This window comes from Leptidea sinapis, chromosome 1 (assembly GCF_905404315.1).
Source record: "Leptidea sinapis chromosome 1, ilLepSina1.1, whole genome shotgun sequence".
Classification (NCBI taxonomy): domain Eukaryota; kingdom Metazoa; phylum Arthropoda; class Insecta; order Lepidoptera; family Pieridae; genus Leptidea; species Leptidea sinapis.
In genome coordinates this window covers 20,103,014-20,125,133 of record NC_066265.1, presented here as the reverse complement: position 1 = coordinate 20,125,133, position 22,120 = coordinate 20,103,014, and positions in this window count along the sequence as shown.

The following is a 22,120-nucleotide window of genomic DNA, read 5'->3' as shown; positions in this document are numbered from 1 at the left end:
AATGTATAAACATAAAAATACCTCGCCCTCAAAAATGCACATGTCATTCAAACGAATTATTGCATGTAAATTCTTGTTCTAGCTGTTATGTAGAAAATAGTTTTATTCGTCGTGCGAGTTATTTTTACAATAATAATTTTCACCATGATTATAGTATAGATGTAGCTTCCTGTTCCAGTTTTTCAAAATTTAAAAAACAAATTAAAATAATTTTATTTAAATTCTCATAGGATTTCTATGATCTCTTAAAGTATTTTTATATGTTTGTATAATTATAATACACTGTTCGCTATTAAACTTGTTAATTAAGGAAACTCTAGGTGTAGTATCTGTTATTTAATTTAGTAATTCATTTGAAAGACTGCCTGTTTCTGAATAAATAAATAAAAAATAAATAAAATAAAAAATAAAATAAACCGACAGAAATCCATGCTCTAATTTAATCCATGTTTCTTCTACAGTGACATGAAATACCATAACAATTCAATTTTGTACAATAATAGAGTGAAATGTCATATGTTGGCAGCTTGTTTATTTTTATTCGTCTTCTAGGTGACAAGTCAAATCTCTGGTCTGACAACTGCCAATTCCGCGGCCATCTGGAGAGCAAATCCAAATTGGCTTCGAAGAAACTGGGCGTCTTAAATAGAGCTCGGCAATACTTCAAGCCGGCCCACATTCTAGCGCTGTAGAAATCGCAGGTCCGGCCACATATGGAGTATTGCCGTCGTCTCTGGTCTGGCGCACCCCAGTATCAGCTCGATCCATTTGACCGCGTGCAACGCAGAGCAGCTCGAATTGTCGGAGACCCAGTGCTTTGTCAACGGCTGGATTACTTGGCGTTGCGTAGAGACATCACTTCATTGTGTGTCTTCTACCGCATTTATCACGGGGAGTGTTCCGAAGAGCTGTTTCACCTGATTCCTGGCGCCGATATCCACCTTCGCACGACACGCCACAAGTTAGGATATCATCCACACCATCTGTATGTGTGGCGGTCCTCCACAGTGCGGTTTTCAAGGAGCTTTCTTCCACATACTACGAAGCTGTGAAATGAACTTCCTTGTGCGGTGTTTCCGAGACATGATATGGATACCTTCAAAAACAGCGCGTACACCTTCCTTAAAGGCCGGCAACGCTCCTGTGACTCTGTTGCAAGAGATAGTGGGCGGCGGTGATCACTTAACAGCAGGTTACCCGTACGCTCGTTTGTCCTCCTTTTCCATACAAAAAAAAGGAACCGTTATTCTCAGGTTAACCTTTTATACCGCCAAAATCGTCCGTGTAAATATTTACTCACGTATAATCTTATACTTAGGTTACTGTTTGGTGCTTAGTTGTTAGTGCAAAGTTAGCTTATCTTGGATTAGCATTAATTACTGGCGCGTAAAAACTTAATCAAGTTTAGTCGAATCCGCCCTAATTTATATAAAAAAGGGGAATAGCTACACCAATAAAAGCTAGCATGTGGGAAGACATGAGGTCCCACCAGAATTCGTTAAAAACTCGACCTGCCGGAAACATATTATGAGCTTCACGGAAGCAGTTGGAATCTGAGTAATGCGACCGTCTCGAGCTTTTATTATGAAAATAAGTAAAAAAAAACGTGCACCTTCATCAAACAAACAAAAACATCGCTTATTCACTATGGTCAAAAAATCACGAATGTCAAAGATCCGAATAGAGTTGCGGTGTCCGTGTTGCAATGTGAAATCTGATAAACCTAAGACTTAACCTAAAACTATTAATTAGCGGTACGTATAAAGCAAGTATTGATGATGACATTTATTTTAATATATCACATGAAATACACCAGCCCAGTAGCTTGTACACTATTGTATTAATTTTCCTTATTCTAATCGCCTTAAATGTGTACGTACCTAACGCTCCTCACTTCCTTGACCACATTCGTAATACCCGTCTCCAACAGGACCGGTAGTATCACAGCCACGATCTCCTTTCCATCTTTACCCTGGCTCACGTCCGATGCTTGGATACACAACTGTTCATAAAAAAAAACAATTACTATTATTGTATACATACAAATTATAGAAATCCTGTTGGTGATAATTATTTCCACCCCAGAACCCATTCCTGGGTTTATATTAGTAAAACTCAAATACTAGAACAGCTAAGCTAAATACTGGACTGATCTATACATACATATAATATAAAGATGGAGTCGCAGGCAAACATTGCAATGAAGCACGCCACTAGCGTTTATTGAGCTAGTTATACAACGTGTTGCATACAATAATTCTTCTACGACTAGGTAATTTTAAATGACACAAAAACTAAACAAAGAAATACCAATAGTTTTCGAGTTGCCGCGAGTTGAGTAGTTTTATTTTTACTTCAAGGAATGGCAACAGCCAAAGCGGGAAATGTGAAAATTACAGAATATACCTAAAGCATCTTAGCAAATTATATTAACGTTAAAGTTTTTTTTTCTTAAGTTGAATGTTTAGTCTAGTGACTTAATAATGGAAATATTATGTAATATAGGACTATGTACGTATTACCTAATATTTATATATTTTTGAACCTACCATACCTAACCTAGATTTAGTTGTCTGTGGTACCAAAATAACTGCTTTTTTGGCGATATTAACGTACGGTAAACAATGCATTTTGAGGCCATAGAGTAAAGACTTTTCTAACGAAAAAAGTATGTGCCTATATTTGTGATCGAGGCTGTATAATTGACAGGTAAAAGTAGAGGAGTAGAATAAATATAATTATATATTAATATTTATTATCAAATAAATAGAAAAAAATACTTCAGTAATTATATTTCCTAACCAAAAAGTATAATGGGATTTTATCACTAAGTAATACAGTCTGTATTTTATTTTTAAAAGTTGACAGGAACGTACTTACGAGAACTGTAATAAATAAGTAAGCATTATACCCAATGTTAGTTTTGAACAATTTGCTATCAAATAATAGAAAGGCTTTATATTTTCGTCAAATTCTTAATCATCAAATTCAGCCTAAGCGAAGTCCGGACTAGTGACTAATATATGACAGTATTGTAAACATGTTATCGCTTCCTAGAATTCGACCATTATTAAGGACACTCCCATGGTGTAATAATATGTGGTGTAACAGTATATAGTTTATTTGTAAAGTAACAGGTTTTGATTCCTCGCGATATTATATAGTTGATTCAAAATTACAATAATGCAAGTATCGTACAACAGGCCGTTGATTTTTTTTATGGAAAAGGAGGACAAACGTGCGTACGAGTCACCTGATATTAAGTGATCACCGCCGCCCACATTATTTTGCAACACCAGAGGAATTACAGGATTGTACCAGCCTTTTGAGTAAGGTACACGCGCTTTTTTTGAAGGTAACCATGTCGTATCGACCCGAAAAGGAAGCTCATTCTACATCTTCGTTGTACGTGGAAGAAAGTTCCTTGAAAACCGTTAAAAGTTGATTCTATTATTGTATATATTTGAGAGCAACAACACCAACCTTCGACAAAACATTGGCGCAGGAAGTGGCAGCTTGTCTGGTTCCCTCGTGAACGTCGTCCATAACACGGAACAATTGTGACCAAATCGACGGCAGATGCTCAATAGATACGTGGAGATTCTTGGCACCCCTGTTGAAATACACCAACATGAGACAGCACGGTCACCATAATTATATTAAGAATATCGCTTTTACAATTGAATAGGCAAAATAAGCACTTTCATGTTAAACACTTCACATCTTGTTGAAAATCCATTTTACTATGGCTGGCATCAACTCACCTATACCGAGGTCTATCTGCTCTCTACGCTCTTCTGGAAGCCAACCCTGCTTGCTGATAGGCAGGGATGGCAGATGATTCTAACAGAGTGCTTGCGTTTTTGTGTAAGGGATGGATGAACGGTGTTTGGACGTTTATGTATTAGTTAATATTTACTGTTATTTGTGTACATACAATGTTGTTTGTATTTAATTACTTACTTTAATTTAGTTGAAAATAAAAATTTTGTTGAATTACTTCACGCACCTAAGTCTTGTGATTGTGCGAGATAAATAGCGTGACACATAATAATTAATTATCAATACATTATGTTGTATTTAATTGAAACATTTAACAAGATTTCAACTTTAAACGAACAGCAAATATCAATCATCGCAAAAAATCAAATTTTTAGAAGAGGTTTGAGAGCATAATATTATTATCTTAATATATATAAATTACGTGACACGTTGTTTGTCCGCGATACTACTAAACTAATGAGCGGATTTTAATGGGGATTACTTCTTGCAGTGCAGTTTGGTCCAACTTGAGAGATAGGATAGTTTTTATTTCGATTTAAGACCGATAATTATTTTTATTTTCAATATCTGTTTTGTATGGACATATTTTCTATGAGAGAATTTTGTGACGCACGGTTTGACAGTTCCGCTGTGAAACAATCTATATATATAAAAATGAATTGCTGTTCGTTAGTCTCGCTAAAACTCGATAACGGCTAGACTGATTTGGCTAATTTTGGTATTGAATTATTTGTGGAAGTCTAGAGAAGGTTTAAAATGTGAATAAATTTGAAAATCTTCGGAATTAAATTAAAACATCAATTTTGTTTTTCGTTTGACGTGTCCTCCGTCGTTCAGAAATCAAATTGATAGAATAGTTTAAAATGAATAACTAATTAGAATCTTTATATGTTTCTAACTTTCTCAGGAGGTAAAAAATAAATTTAGCTTAATTTTAGCTACCTATTATTGGTAGATTAACTACAGTTGTTAACTATGATGGCAATACAACGTTTGCTGGGTCAGCTAGTTTCAATATAAAAACAGTGAGCATTATTTATGAAATAATTCTTGATGTTTTGAAATATTATTAGCAAATTCCTATGAAACAGTATTTTTTTATTATCTACAGAACAAGGTGTGTCGGGGCAGCTAGTATTCTATATATATTTTTTAATTCAAATAATTACCTCAACAGATCAGAGAGTGCGTTACAGCAGGACATTCGCACACGCCACTGGTTCGACGTCAAATTAGAAACCAGGTCTAGGAGTATCTCTTTGTGATACTTTTGTACCTGAAAACCAATCCCATCAATTCATTACTTATTGTTTGCTGAATGATATAACCAAGCGTATCGAGCTATATCAAGATTTACATGCCTTAACATCGAATGTTTCATAAAATTACAAGAATTCTGGCAACCTGCCCGCGCCCCTAGCAATTTGTTATCCGAACTATTATTAAATCATCAATATTTTGGCAGTTTACGCCTATGCGGACATGCAATATTTTTTTTAATTTGGGTTAGCAAAATAAAATAATGATTTCTCTTTCGTTTTCTCAAAACTAACAAAAACAAGTATTTGAGGACTGCTTAACATGTGGAAGTCTGTAATGTGCATGCAAGTATGTATGTTTGAGTATAGTCTTATCGATACATATAAAAAAATAAGTACTGTACTACTTATAACAAAAATATTATTTCATCTTCAAGACATCGATTTTACTTTAAAGCGCTTAAAAGACTGTTGGGAGAGCTTTTTTACGACGTTTCCTCTCTCTCAGAGCGCCATTTGTTTTCGAAACGGCGGTAGTGTTTGAGCTGACATCAAATTGAATTATAAAGGAATAAATATAGAGAAAATAAATGCATTTTATGCCTTTTTACACAACTAGAGTTACATAATTTAAAAATGAATTGTTTAATATATTTGCATACTATTTAATATTTGATAATAGTATTTGAGCATGAGATTGTAACTATAAGGCGTGGAGTTACCGTAGCCTGAGTGTTGGGTACGATTGCGTGCCATATGCTGGCCATAGAGGTCTGTATCCGGGGCGTCGGGTCGAACCTGTAGCGGTACAGGCGTGGCACTATCTTCGGCAAGTGCTCCGACAGTTGTGCCCCCGCCTGGACCGCTATCGTGTGAAACCCGAAAGCCGCGCCTGTACACCAATAAAACATTTTTTTTTTTATTGACACACTCTTACACAAATGATCTTGTCCCAAACTAGGCATAGCCTGTACTATGGGTACAAGACAACGATATATTTAATACAATATACTTACTTAAACATACATAAATACATATAAACATCCACGACTCATCATTCACAAACAATTTCATCATACAAATAATTGCACCTAGCGGGATTCGAACCCGGGACCTCTAGCTTAGTAGTCAGGGTCACTAACCATTCGGCTATATCGGTCGTCAAATCAAAAATCAATTATGTAAGTAATACAAAGAAAAATACAACACCATTTTTGACAATGAATGCTGTTTCAACAACTTTGTGCAAATAACTACATTTAGTAGTGAATTTTTTGAAAAAAATTTTTTTCGCCACACCTTTTTAAGGCCCTTGATAAAAAAATCTAAAGAGGTCCATAAACTACAGACTACTGACGCATACTAAAATAAAAAATTACATTTCTAGAAAATATACTTCTCTTCTCTGTATTTAATTATCTCTAATTAATATTAATTAACAATAATTAACAAAATCTGTATTTCCAGGGATTTTCAATGGAAGAGGGCTGACGAATTTTTTGGAAAATATACACCTTTATTCTCTCTAATTAATATTCATTAACTATAATTAACAAATTCTTACCTCGCTTAGAATTCCAAACAGAGTTATGATGCGCTAAGTGCATGAACTTGTACAAAAGATCGGGCTGATTTAAGTCTGAAGCTAGGGAACACAGCTCTTTATATGTTGACAAGTTACCGCTGCAAACAAGGATACACAGCTTAATACAAATGTGCTTACTCATTACTACTTAAAGTATCTTTAATACTAGATACTTTATACTAAATTACAACCCAGTTTTGGTTCGTTTCTTAAACATGAAAGATAGATCCAGTGTGAGGCTCCTTTGCACAGGATGCCGGCTAGATTATGGGTACCACAACGGCGCCTATTTCTGCAACAGTAATGTGTAAACATTACTGTGCAAATGAGACTTAACATCTTACGTCTCAAGGTGACGAGCGCAATTGTGGTGCCTCTCAGAATATTTGTGTTTTTCAAGAATCCTGAGCGGAACTGCATTGTGATGGGCAGGGCGTATCAATTACTATCAGCTGAACGTAATGCTCGTCTCATCCCTTATTTTCATAAAAAAATACAAAACTTACAAAAATGGCCTTGCCTGTAGGTAGATACATAACACCATAAAGTTAGGCGAACCTGTACTAATATCATAAAACCCTCATACCCCGTGGGAGCAGTGCCCAACTGTCCTTCCTCGAATATCTTGGTGTCGAGGGTGACCTTGGCCACGGCTCGCTTGCCCGACGTTAGCTGCTCGATGATCTCTCCCACCAGCGCCTGCTTCTGACTCTCATCCGAGTTCTGGTACACGAGGCTCAAGCCCTTACTCGCTACATCTTGCACTATATCTGTGTATTTTGTTACATAATTTAAATAAATTCTTATTCACCACACATTGTATAAGTTATATATACACAGCAAATATATACGTTACTTACCACTATTTTCCGACAGATAGTCCATGAAAACTTCTTGCAGTTTCGGAAGGGAACTCCTTATAGGCTCACGTTCTGGACAATTTTTTAATAGGGCCAATAACCAAATACTTGTTGCCTAAAATTAATAGATACAGTCAGCCATACCGGAGATATAATTAAATAAGGCAAACAGATAATCAATATAGGTATGTTTTAAAGAAATACGGGTATAGACTACACGACATATCATTTTAATAAATAAGTCTTAATAATTGTGTTATTATATATATATTTCAAAACAATAAGATTTATTTCTTTGTGGACTCAAATAGGAAACTTTATAATTATCAAACATCTGACAATTCAGAAAAATCGCCATCAATAGACAAAATGTGTTATAGACAGAAACACAGAATATTCACATATTTACAAATTCAATGAATATAGTTTTCTAAAAAGTAGCTAGCCTATTCTAAGGATAATTTTCAATGAATATGCAGCAATTTTTACCATTAGACCCGTTGAGACATCTCTCTCGTTCCATTCCATATATCAAACATTAATAAATAATCAAAAGATTAGGCATTCCATTATTTCATGCAAAACAAAATTACCCTACTTGACAGATTATGTTTCACAGTTATGAGAACCAACTCAAGTAATAATATTTTTAATTGTAAATGACCTGTCTAGAGTGTGGATGTGGATGTCGACCAATCGTAAACAGCTCTTTGAGCAGCCATCTTAATAGCTCATCGTTCTCAGCGAGGGCATCGGCATTCTTGACTTTAGAATCACCCTGAAATTAGCACATATTTATCTTGGAAATTTTACTCAGTATGTTCATCTTAGGCTGCACCTGGTTTTCTATAATAAAAGTTTCAACTGTTTCAATATAATCGGTCTACACATCTAATGTATCGTCCTACATTTTCAGGCCCACTCAATATTATGCTACCCTTTGGAGGGTCGCTACCCATAGTTTGGGAAATGATGCTCTAACCCAGGGGTGCTCAAGCTTGAACTGCTGGCGATCTGCCTCAAAATTGTTAGGCTACGATCGATCGGCTCTGAGAGGCTTCAAGTATGTGTGATGAAGGATTGTCGTCTAGGTAGAGTGTCACGATGATATAGATAATAGTTTTGCGCAAAATATGCATTTTTTTAGTCAAGGTAAGTGTAGGTTTGCTCTTAAATTTTTCAAAATTGCGAGTTTATTGGTTCTTACAAAACAAATGCGTTCTAAAGTTCGCGTGATACTGCATGTCCTGAGCATACTTTTCATAAGATGGTACGTAATTACCGATTTTAGTTTATTATACCGGATTTTTTTCTCGAGATCGACCTGTCGATCCCGATCGACCGTTTAAGAGCCAAACTAAAGCCTCCCTGAACGACTCTGCATTATTATTGGAGTATTCAACCACAATTTATCAATATTTTTTTTATACTACACAGGTTAGCTTCTGGGCAAAATTAATAAAAACAAATAAAATAATTACCTCCTTCGGCAAATCCATCCAGAGATCTCTGTTCTCATTAGAATTGACCCCCTCCACGCACAGAACTAACGACTCGCCTATTTGCAAATGTATTTCAAATTCTTTGCTCTGAAATATTAAAAAAAATTACCTGCTAATTCAAACGCTTCAATTAAATGCTTAATATAAAGTAGATTGGATTTTAACCAAGAACATTCACTGCTTAAGGGTATCCATAATATTGTCACCTAGAAATGTCACCGAACAATCTCGGTTTTTCCCTCCGGTTATACTGCGAAAACTACAGAACTGATTGGAATAATACTTATACCATAAGATGTAGCGTGTTTTGGAGAAGGTTTTGTACAAGATATGTTGGTGATTACTTATCCAGAACTTACATTGCTTAAACATAGAAATATCAATATATTTGCAATACAAGTAATTCAGTCAATGATATTTTATTACATAAGATAATTCACACCATGAGCGTGCGCGGAGTACTTAATTTGGCAAAACAACGTCTGCCGGAACAGCACTTCTATAATATATAAGAAAATCATAAGCGACTGTAAGTTAAGTACAAATTATTTGTTCATGCTTACTTATTTAAGGGAGTACAAAAATATTAGTTTAAAAGTTATCTTCAAATAAAGCCTGTTTGACTGCCCATTAGAATGCAGTGCCGCTCAGAAATTCTTAGCGGCACTACAACTCTCGCTCTAACTACAACGCTCGTCACCTTGAGACATAAAATGTGGCCAAAGTTCTATTAATATTTTGTTTGTTTCATTCGAATCAGTTCACAAATAAAAATATTTCAAATAAAATAACGCCAAAAACTTCACGAGCGAAGTCGCGGGCCCCACCCATGTTTTAATAAGTATACCGTTGTCTAGTAGTCCGAACTATTGTCTAGACTATGCCTAGTTGGGGCCAGATAATTATTATTACTAGTAATATCTGGACGATCGAGAGCATTGCTCGGATTTTTAAGAAAGTACAAAACTTGAACAAAAATAAACTAATATGACATCTGGATTCAAACCGGGGTCTTATACTTTTCGGATCACCTAATGTCCTATCTGAGCTATTATAGTCTTGTGTACATTGATTATCTTTATATATATATTTCTTGTGTGCGTGTGTATGTCACTGAACTCCTCCTAGACGGCTGGACCGATTTTGTTGAAATTTTTTGTGTGAGTTCAAGGGGATTCGAGGATGGTTTAGATTCACAATTGAACTACCTCCTAAACGGCTGGACCAATTTTGATGAAGTTTTTGGTTGTTCCAGTGAATTTGAGATTGGTGTGTGTCATCAGGTGGATTCGAGAATGGTTTAGATTCACTATTGAACTACCTCCTAAACGGCTGGACCGATTTTGATGATTTTTTGTGTGTTCCAGTTAATTTGAGATTGGTTTAGATTCTCAATTCCGTCCATATTATATAATTCTCCTGCTCATGTGTATGTTAGTGAACTCCTCCTAACGGCTGGACCGTTCAAATTTAAGACGTGTGTACAGGACAACGTCTGTCAGTTCCACTAGTATTATATATATATTTTTAAATTGAAACCTAGCTAGATCGATCTCTCGCCTCCGAAACTACCTTATATAAAATTTTATGAAAATCGTTAGAGCCGTTTCCGAGATTCAGATTATACATATACAAGAATTGCACGTTTAAAGATATAAGATTGACTGGTGACTTACATCCTTTGCCATTTGCAGAAAGCTCTTGACAATATGCTTTGCGAACATAAACCGCTCTCCGCAACACATCAAGCCAAGTGTATACAGCGATCGTTCCTTCACCCTTGACGGCAGCTTAGCATTGGAGACAACTCGAAAAAGTCTTTGCGCAACTGAAAACTTAGTGACGTCACTATCGTCATTATACTCAGATTTAGTGCAGAACGGGTTCTCATTTTGCAGTAGCACGTCTTGTTTCTTCGACTTATCTGGAAGTGGTAACGCTGAATGTCGCACTAATAATGAAACGGCCGAGACAGCAGATCCGACCAGCAACGTTTGTGAGTGCGATAGGAAGTTTGCTGAAATACAATAAAATCAGTGTAAAAACTAAAGTTATAACTCTTATGTTGTCTAAATAAATTCATATATATTGTATGTAAACACCGCATGATAGTCGTTGTATTTTTGACGGTAGTTGCAAAAACTCAATTTGAATGTTTTTTTTAACAAGACACTTATCTTAAATCATAGAGAACATAAGTATGATAATGAGTATAATCAGACGAACGACTTCGCCGACACGAGCAAATCTATCTACAGGGATAGGTTTTTTATAGCAAAGGTAGCCTAAATTACTCTGTAGGACATGTTGTTATCTACCAGTCCAGGCATTTCTGAATATTGCAATGAACTAGCCGCTCACCCCGACATCACTGAGGCTGAATTTGGTACTATTATTGAAAATAAAAGTTGTACCGCCTATTTTGGTATGTGTTTTTGAGTTTATACAGTCCAGACAAGCAAAAATATACAAAATAAACAAATCCTTTCTCTTCATAAGTATAAATATGAATGCAAAAATCGGTGTCCTGTATTATATGTAAAAGATACTTGACAATAATTTAATAAAAAACGTTGCGAATAGCAGTGGTATTCCTTTCCCTATCGAAACAAGACCATGAGTAAAATAATTTAAAAACTTACAAAATAATACATAAAAGAGACATCGCAAAACGATAACCATCGAAAACATGTCTCTTTCAGGCAAAGTAAAAAATTTATAATAAACATAATAAGCACACAGGGTGTTGCAGAATTGTAATGAATAAAATGAACACTAACCCAGACATAAAGCCGCTTCTTGATAAGGTTCCCAATTAACTGGATTGAATCCTTTTCCGCCGAATTTCCCTTTCTTAGCCAGCACAATACACCGTTCGCACATATTCGTGAACGCTGCGACGTACCCGCACTGCGCCTCCAAACTCTTATTGTTCACGGCCTGTACCACGAACTCTTTAATCTGCTTGTCTGTCGCTGATTTTTCGCTGGTATGTACTGTAATTATCGCGTATATTGTCGCTGCGACATCGCGGATGTCTTCTTTGGTACTAGTCGTGAAGAGATTCATCAAAAATGGCCTCATTGACATATACTTGGACGCCATTTTGTCTGGAGCACATCCCACGATGTCTAAGAAACATGTGAGTGTCATGACACCTGGAAAATTTATACTTTGACCAATTATTTATTTAGATACATCACTTATCATGCACTGAACATTTTAAATAGTATTAAAATTTCATCATCATCAGCCGGATATTAATATCTAATAAGTTGCAAATTCTGCCATTAGTAAATATTGCCTTATAATGCAAAATTTTGATCAAATCTATTCAGTACTTTTTGCGTTTTACCTAGACATATATACAGACAAAAAGTAATATAAAATACTTTTTAGATTTGGTATTATTCGTAGAATACAAATCATCTAAAAAAAATTTTCATTGATATACAGTTTTTACTTCATCCGTTTTATGTGTATTTTATTATATTATATATAGGATCAGCTTATGGACATTCATAATAGCAGAGGGATCTGGATGTGTGGCGGTCCTCCACAGTGCGGTATTCAAGGAGCTTTCTTCCACGTACTACAAAGCTGTGGAATGAGCTTCCTTGTGTGGTGTTTCCGTCCCGGAATACGACATGGGTACCTTCAAAAAAAGCGCATACACCTTAAAGGCCGGCAACCTAGTGATTCCTCTGGTGTTGCAAGAGAATCTGGGCGGCGGTGATCACTTAACACCAGGTGACCCGTACGCTCGTTTGTCCTCCTATTCCATAAAAAAAAGAGGTTAAAAGATTTGTTGCTGAGGCTTGAAATTAGTATATGCTCCAACCAAAGGTCTATAAGTCTGGTTATTTAGGGTATTAAGTAGCGGGTAGATAATTCCACATGACTGTGAAGCAAGAAATTTCTTGGAAATAATACGGTTTAGTTGTGAATACAGTACAATAGTAATATTAAAATTAGTACATATCGCCATATTTCTGTTGTAAATCCATATGTTTACTTAAAGACTTACCTTACCTTTAACCTTTTACCTTTACCTTATTCATAATGGTCCGCTAACTTTAAACAGCCGCTTAGGAGTGTTTTTTCTCATTTTGACTTAGGTCAATAGAAGAAGACAGAGTGAGAATTAGCAATGCTTTAAGTTAGCAGACTATTATGAATAAGGGGGTTATAGGTACGTTAATAAGTATAGATAAATCTTGCGACAGAGAAACACGTCTCTAACGGATTTACAGTGGTCAGAAAAATAAAAAGGGAATCTACTGTAACTGATTTTAACTAACAAGTCGAAAATAGTCAGCTAACGCACACACTAATAAATCAAAATTTGTCACGCATCATCGGGCTGTCAGGTCGTGTATACGCTAGTATATTCCTATATACCTATGTTTTATGTTATGAAAATAAGGGACGAGACGAGCAGGACGTTCAGCTGATGGTAATTTATACGCCTTACCCATTACAATGCAGTGCCGCTCAGGATTCTTGAAAATTACAAAAATTCTGAGCGGCACTACAACTGCGCTCGTCACCTTGAAACATAAGATGTTAAGTCTCATTTGCCCAGTAATTTCACTAGCTACGGCGCCCTTCAGACCGAAACGGCACGGCAGAAATAGGCGCCGTTGTGGTACCCATAATCTAGCCGGCTTCCTGCACAAAGGATCCTCCCACTGGTAAACGTTAACGGTATTCCTTGTAAAATATTGAATGCTTATTTTTTTTATAAAAATGTTCTACACTAAATCGTTTTATTTAAGCATTATCCATTATAAGAGTAAATTTTGGCACCAAAATAATAAATAACTAATAGAGTACCTGGCGACACGTTGAGCAGTGTCGTGATCATAGTAAGAAATCTCTCGAGCACTTCGGACTCCAGTAGGTTGTCGGTGATGAACTTCGACAGTAGCGGCGACTTGGCGTTGGGGTGGTGTGAACAGTCCTTTATGTTCGCGTCCCGGTTCAGACACATCCGTAGATACCTTAGCATCTATGAACCAAATTAATTTGTAACATGATTTATATAATGCTCTTATTACTCCCATCAATAAAGGAGGTGATAAGCACGATATACGACAGTATAGGCTAATCTCCAAATTATGTATATTAGGTAAAATATTGGAAAAAATTGTAACGAACGAGTTGTCGGCGTTGATCTCCCAACAAATAACACAAGAGCAACATGGCTTCTACCGGGGAAGAAGTGTTGATACCAATCTTGTATTATATACAGATTATATCCTTAATGCTATGGATTCAGGATATCAAGTTGATGCGGTGTATACGGATTTCTCCAAAGCTTTCGATAAATTAAACCATACCACGCTAATTAATAAATTGTCGAAATTCGGTATACACGGGGACTTACTTCGTTGGTTGATTTCTTATATTTCCAATCGTAGCCAAGCTGTTGCACTAAAGGGTTATACATCTAGGTACCTTGAAATCTCTTCGGGTATACCACAGGGCCCACATTTAGGGCCTTTTATGTTTATACTGTACGTTAATGATAAAGAGAAGTGTTTTAGGAACTCTCATCATTTGCTCTATGCAGATGATACAAAGATATATAAAATAATCAAATCTCGAGAAGATTCCGTTCAGTTACAATCAGACTTACAAAGATTTGAATTATTTTGTGAAAATGACCAACTGTTTATAAATCCTGATAAATGTTATTCAATAACATTTGCCCGGAAACGTAATTTAATTGTGTTTGATTACTTTCTTTCTAGTAAGAAACTACTACGAGTCAACAGTATGAAGGACCTAGGTGTAACCCTTGATTCTCAATTAAACTCTAATCTTCATATCGACAACATTTCCTCTAAGGCTTATAAGCAATTAGGAATAGTAATACGTCTGTCAAAACCATTTAGGCAACCAAATACTCAATATTCTTTATTATGCTTTCATCCGCAGTATCCTCGAGTTTGCTTGCGTTATTTGGGACCCTCAGTACGAGGTTCATATCGCTCGTATTGAAGGTATACAAAATAAGTTCTTAAGATCATTGGAATACCGGACTGGGCATATTCTTATCGATTATGCCACTGCGTTACAAAGGCACAGAATATCCCCACTAATTAACAGAAGAAATTATATCGATCAAATTTTTATATTTAAAATTATTAACAATAAGCTTGACTCAGCATCCTTGTTAAATCTAATTAAATTTATAACACCGCGAATCTCCTTTCGTTCTAAGATAACATTTTATGTATCACCTTATAAAAGCAATTATGCAGGAAATACATTTGTGAGACGCTCTTGTAGTTTGTACAATAAACAACTTACTGAAATTGATATATTTTCATTGTACACATAATTAGTATTTAATTTATGGAACTGTTTTGTCTTCTAGTTTATGTATATTTGTAACTCACTATTGTAAATGAATGTTTTGTTCCTGAATAAATAAATAAATAAATAATTTCATCAACAACAAGTTGCGAGTCATGTTATGAAAAGTAACAACCACCGCTAATACACCGAGAATACTTTAGATCTTACAACATTCATACGTCTAGACTTTGACAGCTGTGAAAACGTCGAAAAAAATTGAGGTTAACAGTCAAATCTCCATTTTGAGCAATGCACGCACACTAACACAAAATGCCATACAAATCGCGATAGTTACACGGAACTTGTCATGCCCATTAAAGTAACCTGGCCTGTTTTCATCGGTTGTATAGCAGCAAGGCTCTATCTAAAGACGTATAAATTGTCTAAGCTTTAGATAGTACTATTGATATATAGGTATAAATTAACAGACTTGAGTCAATCCAACGATACGATAGTGATTACGAGATAAGATGCATGGACACATCATATCTCCACTTCATGAAACTGAAAAAACTGAAGGTAGCTGATTATATTTTTAACCGAAATTACACGTCATATCTTAGCGCCATATCTATTCTCGAACATAAACGTCTCCAAAACACTCCCAAGACATAAAGTTATTAGTTTTACACTCAGGTTAAGGATTGGTCTCCGCTGCGCTCCAACTACATAGCTAAGAACAATAGTTTTTTTTTATTAGGACAACTTTATATTGTAGTATGTATTGGCTATTTGTAAAGACGCTTGCGTGCTCAAAATCTCAACCCTCTATTAGTCGAAAATATCAGTGAGTCCCTCCAAGCCATTTTAATACATATTTTCCCTCCATAACTTCAAAACTAAATTTTACCTCTGTATCTCGCACTGTTTTATTTTACAACCTTTACAAATCTTTTTTTTTATGGAAAAGGGGGACAAACGAGGGTCACCTAGTGTTAAGTGATCGCCGCCGCCCACATTCTATTGCAACACCAAAGGAATCACAGGAGCGTTGCCGGCCTTTAAGGGAGGATTATTTGAGACTTATTTCCTCTATAGTTCGAAGAAAAATAAGTTACCATCTCTAAGAATTCCGCGACTGTGTAAGTACATCCTTGTTTCTTAGAAAGCAATTTAGTATTATAAAGTGAATAGAATTACCAGGATTTTATGACTCACGTTAACACGTGTTTGCTTGCTTGGTTTAATTTTATAATTATTGATTTATAAAAAAAGAAAAATTATAAGGATGAATCTCAACCTCTTTATGTCGAATCATAGTCCGCCAAAGTCCGCTATAAGTCGAAAACTAACTGTTGTTCGACTTATAGAGGTTCCATTGTATAATACAATGTAAAATGCTGAAAGAGTAAATATAGATATAAAAGAGTGGCAATGAGTCTCTTGCCACTTCTTCTCATAGAAGCTCAATTCTTCAAAAGAACCTTAAAATCTTTCCAGAATTTGACCACAAGATCGAAAGGGATTATGAGAACAAATATTATTTAAAACTTTTTAGATGTATCCCCTTAACTTATCATAGTAACAAAATAATTAATATAAATATAATTAAAATATTTTTAAGCAACAAGTGTGTGTGCCTAATAATAGATTTAAAATGCGAAAACTGTTAAATATTATTGTTTAAAGTATTTAAAAAGAAGGTTTAAAATGTATACACACCTCCTGATAAGTCTGCGGGTGAAACTGTAACACTTGATTGCTGACAACAAATCTATGCTTCACATTAGACCCTTTCTTCCTCTTCTCCTTTTCGTACCAAATATAATTCACCATATCATTAAACTTGGGCACTGTAAACTCATCCTGTTTCACGTCCTGCTCTCGCTTGGAAGAATCCTCGTCCAAGTTGACTACCGCTGTCTCTTTCTGCGAGACGTTATTCACGACATCTTCTATCTCGTTGGGTCGGGACGTTCCGTATAAATGTTTGAGTGCCTCTGTTGATATATCATCTTGACTGGGGGAAGCAAAGGTTTATTAATACATTTACACAATTGCAAGTTAGCAGGGATCTTTACAAACTGGCTACTTTTTAGGCTACCTAATGGCAAAAAATGGAACACTTATGGATTTTTCATGTCTGTCTGTCCGTCCGAATGTCACAGCCACTTTTTCCCGAAACTGTCAGAACTATACTTTTGAAACTTGGTAATTCTATGAACCGCATTAAGATATTCACACAAAAATAGAAAAAATCAATAAATTTTGGGGTTCCCCATACTAAGAACTGAAGAAAAATACACTATTATTAAAACATTGATCAAAATTTACAACGAACTACAAGTACTTTTATATTATATTACTTGCTGCTACAGAACCCTTCGGGGGCGAGTCCGACTCGTACTTGCCCGCTTTTTTGTCATTATGACTTAAACGGTTGCGAATAAAATCTGACTATGTGATTTAATGGAATAATAAACACGATGTTGAACTAACATAAATGAAACAAGAAGCTAAAGACAGCCAAAAATGTACTCTGTACCATCTAGGCCAGGGGTGCTCAAACGGTCGATCGGGAACGACAGATCGATTGCGAGTGCTTTTTGAGTCGATCGAATCGGTAATTACGTGCCATCTTATCAAAAGTATGCTCATGACATGCAGTGTCACGCTTCAACATCCAAAGTCACTCTTTAGTTAAGCTAAGAACTTTAGAACGCGTTTGTTTTGTAAGAACCAATAAACTCGCAATTTTGAAAAATAATTATGAGATTTTTCATTGACATTTAAGAGCAGACCTACACTTACCTTGACTAAAAAAATGCATATTTTGCGCAAAACTAATATCTATGTCATCGTGACACTCTACCTAGACGACAATCCTTCATCACACATACTTGAAGCCTCTCAGAGCCGATCGATCGTAGTCTAACAATTTTGAGGCAGATCGCCAGCAGTTCAAGCTTGAGCACTCCTGATCTAAGCCCTAGGGGATTCAGGATTTTAATTCAAGTAAATCAGTATTGTAGCACTAAGACTTTGATCATGTGCATGGTCTTGTGCTGTTTTTTTTCCGGTTGGAAGGGCGTGGGTGTCAATATTACTACAGTCACATGAGACATTTCACTCTTAACTCGGGGGCGATATGATTGGGGTCTACGTCGGAGCTTATTGCTATACGACTTAGAACGTTCTGTGAATGAAATAAAGTGAAGTTATAAGTTACCTGTCCCCGCTGGCCAGTAGCAACAAGTATCTCGAAGGCATGTAGTCGGCAGGGAACACACACGACGAGTACCGCATCGCGATGTAGCGGATCATCGGTTCATCGCTGAGCATGTAACTGTGACAAAATAACAATGGTTTAGTAAAATACTTTTATCTACACCCATGCTTTAAATCCTCTATTAAAGATTCTGAAACAGTTCGCTTATTGCCAACATTAAAACACCCAATGTTCTAATAACCATTACATCATCCAAACGAGTGTTGTAATGTTGTACTGAATTTCATAACAACACTCCTATTTTTTTTTCAAACGTTTTATGCTCAAAGAGTTTTTACAGACAGCCACATTTTTATTGCTCGATGCATGGTATCTCTATGAATTTCAAAAAAAGTAGGCTATTCGAATCCCCGCCATTTTTCTTCGATATTTTTATTGTTTTGTTTACAAAAAATGAGCGATTCATTTAAAACGCTGCAAAAGAACATAATATTGAAGTTAATTTTAATTATTGCAAAATGTAAATTACTACTATAGTAAATAATTGTTTCATTAATACTTAGTTTATTTGTATATAATCAGTAATGGGTGATATTAGGTTAATGCTAGGACTGGCTGTTTTAAGAATTTTTCAAAGATTATATGCAGGGCCTCGTGTGATAAATCCACATTCGTGTTTTAATACCCTTTATTACACAACAGTTGCATAAATAACTATTATACAGCTACTAGTCTACTAGTCCTCTACTTTTATACAGCCACGATCAGTTATAATATAAGTGAATACTGTGTTGAGTCCGTGAAAAAAGTCTATACTCTATGGCCTAAAAAAGCATTGTCTACCGTACTACAGTTGTTTTGGTGCCACAGACAACTAAATCAAGGTTAGGAATATTAGGTAATACCGCTATACATATTACTATTTTACATACATAATATTTTCATGTTTAAATCATTAGACTAAACATTTTAACGTCAACTTAAAAAAAACTTGTAATTATAATTTGCCAAGATGCTGCTATGTATATTTTCTAATTTTAAATTTTCCTGCGTTGGCTGTATAGGTTTACCTTTGCCATTACTTGAAGAAAAAGTGAAATCACTCACTAGAGATAAGTATGTATACAATTAAGCGGCAACTCGAATTTGTTTGTTTTATTTAAAATTACATGGTGGAACGTTAGCCTGCGGTTCAAATCGCAACTTGTGTTTTTTGACCCTCATTATACAACTGTTACATAAAATACTATTTACTTTGTAATTCACTTGTATTTACTGAATTTCCCACTTTACAAATTGCATATTCACGACCGAACGAAGCTTTTGCTAGTTTAGGTCAATTTTTTTTTTATGATAATGAGGGACGAGACGAGCAGGACGTTCAGCTGATGGTAATTGATACGCCATGCCCATTACAACGCAGTGCCGCTCAGGATTCCCGAAAAACCCAAAAATTCTGAGCGGCACTACAATTGCGCTCGTCACCTTGCGACATAAGATGTTAAGCCTCATTTGCCCAGTAATTTCACTAACTAATTTATTACAGTGGATGAATGGATTATGGCAGAATATAAATGATATTTAATTAAGAGATTATTGGATCGAACGTGTTTGTACTTTTTACGAAAATAAAAACAATTTACTTATGATCAACTCGCTTTAAAACCTACATAGTCCAGAGCGAATATAATTAGCAATAGTCAAGAGAGTAATTTTCTAAGTTCTTGCTAGTTTGGGGCCATTTATTACTATGGTTGGATGGATTATGATATACTTACAATATTTTATTTGTCCAAGGTGTTATTTTAGTTTTAGACTGTCTGCTGTATTTAAATTATGATATTTTATAATAAGGATAACTTTGCTGTGGCTTCGCCTCAAACTAGTCACATTTTTTTTTGATAGGTACGACTAAAACTTATGCCTCGACCAAACCAAGGCGTGTATCACCAGAATAGTGGTAGTAGAAGATCCATTCGCTTATTTGACTTGATATTCCATAAAACTATTACAGACTTTTTAAGAAATGTGATCCGGAATAGTTCCGAAGCCAAAACCCTTAAGCTATACTTGATGACTTCGGTATTTCTTGAATCATTTTTTTTATGAAAATAAGGGACGAGACGAGCAGAACGTTCAGCAGATGGTAATTGAGACGCCGTGCCCATTACAATGCAGTGTCGCTCAGGATTTTTGAAAAACCCAAAAATTCTGAGGGGCACTACAGTTGCGCGTGTCACCTTGAGACGATAGATGTTAAGTCTCACACAGTAATGTTTACACATTACTGTTTCATGGCAGAAATAGGCACTGTTTCGTACCCATAATCTAGCCGGCATCCTGTTCAAAGGAACATCCCTCTGGTAAGGTAATCATAACCATAAGTTATTTACTCACTGGTCTAGCAGAGCGAACAAAGCCAGCGCGTTAGGTTCGCTGGAGACTGCTGATGTCCGACTGTCATCATCCACCTCCATTTTATCATCTTGTGACGTTCCAGCAATAGACGCGGGCTCTTTTACTATATCTGTTGAATTACAATAAAATACAATAAGGAATTAACAAAAAAATTTAGCATTTTGTGTAACTTTGAACATTTAACTTTACTTCTGATGTAGTATAAATTACATATTAGCACTAATGTAACATAATAATAAATATTTGATCTAAATGAGCTAATTATAAATTTACAACTTTAGTATCTATTATAAAATTTTTGCTTTCATTTCTATAAGATTTGGCACCTTTTGTAAAAATACAGTATTTGTACATTAAAATAAGTTTTTTTTAATGAATAGTTAATAAATTTATTATTATTAGTATATTATCCTGAAAAATAACAAAATAAAATTGATAGAATTAGAGTTACCCAAAGCTAGTATTAGTAATTGTTACCTTTAACATTAATCTTATAAGCTGTGGCCATATCTAGGAGAGCGTCCCGCAGTGCCGTCTTCATCTCGGGTACAGATTCGGGAATTTTCTTCACCAACTCCTCGAGCAAAGTGAACTGGCTGTTGAAGCATTCCGGGCACTTCATTGCTAGTCTACCTGTGTATTGACTTTGTATTTATTGCTAATTTTTTTTTATGAACATGGTACGAGACGAGCAGGCTGATGGTAATTGATACGCCGTGTTCATGCAGTGCCGCTCAAGATTTTTGAAAAACCCCAAAAATTCTGAGCGGCACTACAACCGCGCTCGTCACCTTGAGACATAAAATGTTAAGTCTCATTTGCCCAGTAATTGCACTAGCTACGGCGCCCTTCAGCTAGCTAGCTTATGGGTACCACCATAAGTATCACCCGACTAATTAATTTATAACTTATTATTTTTACAGATACGTCCCATATATAAGCAGTGTTTTTTTCTGCTGGGCTAACACTGAATTTGAAAATAGGCTTTAATAAATAAATACACAGAAAAGCTTTCACTACCAGAAGGTGTGAGGATCCCGGGTTGTTGCAGCGATAATTACGAGCCCACTCTAAACAATGCTTACACGATCAACAATTCTAATCGACCTGTCCTAACGCCGCGACTAAGGACTCACCTAGACACATGAGCGCCTTGGGATGATGCTCCGTGTACTCCT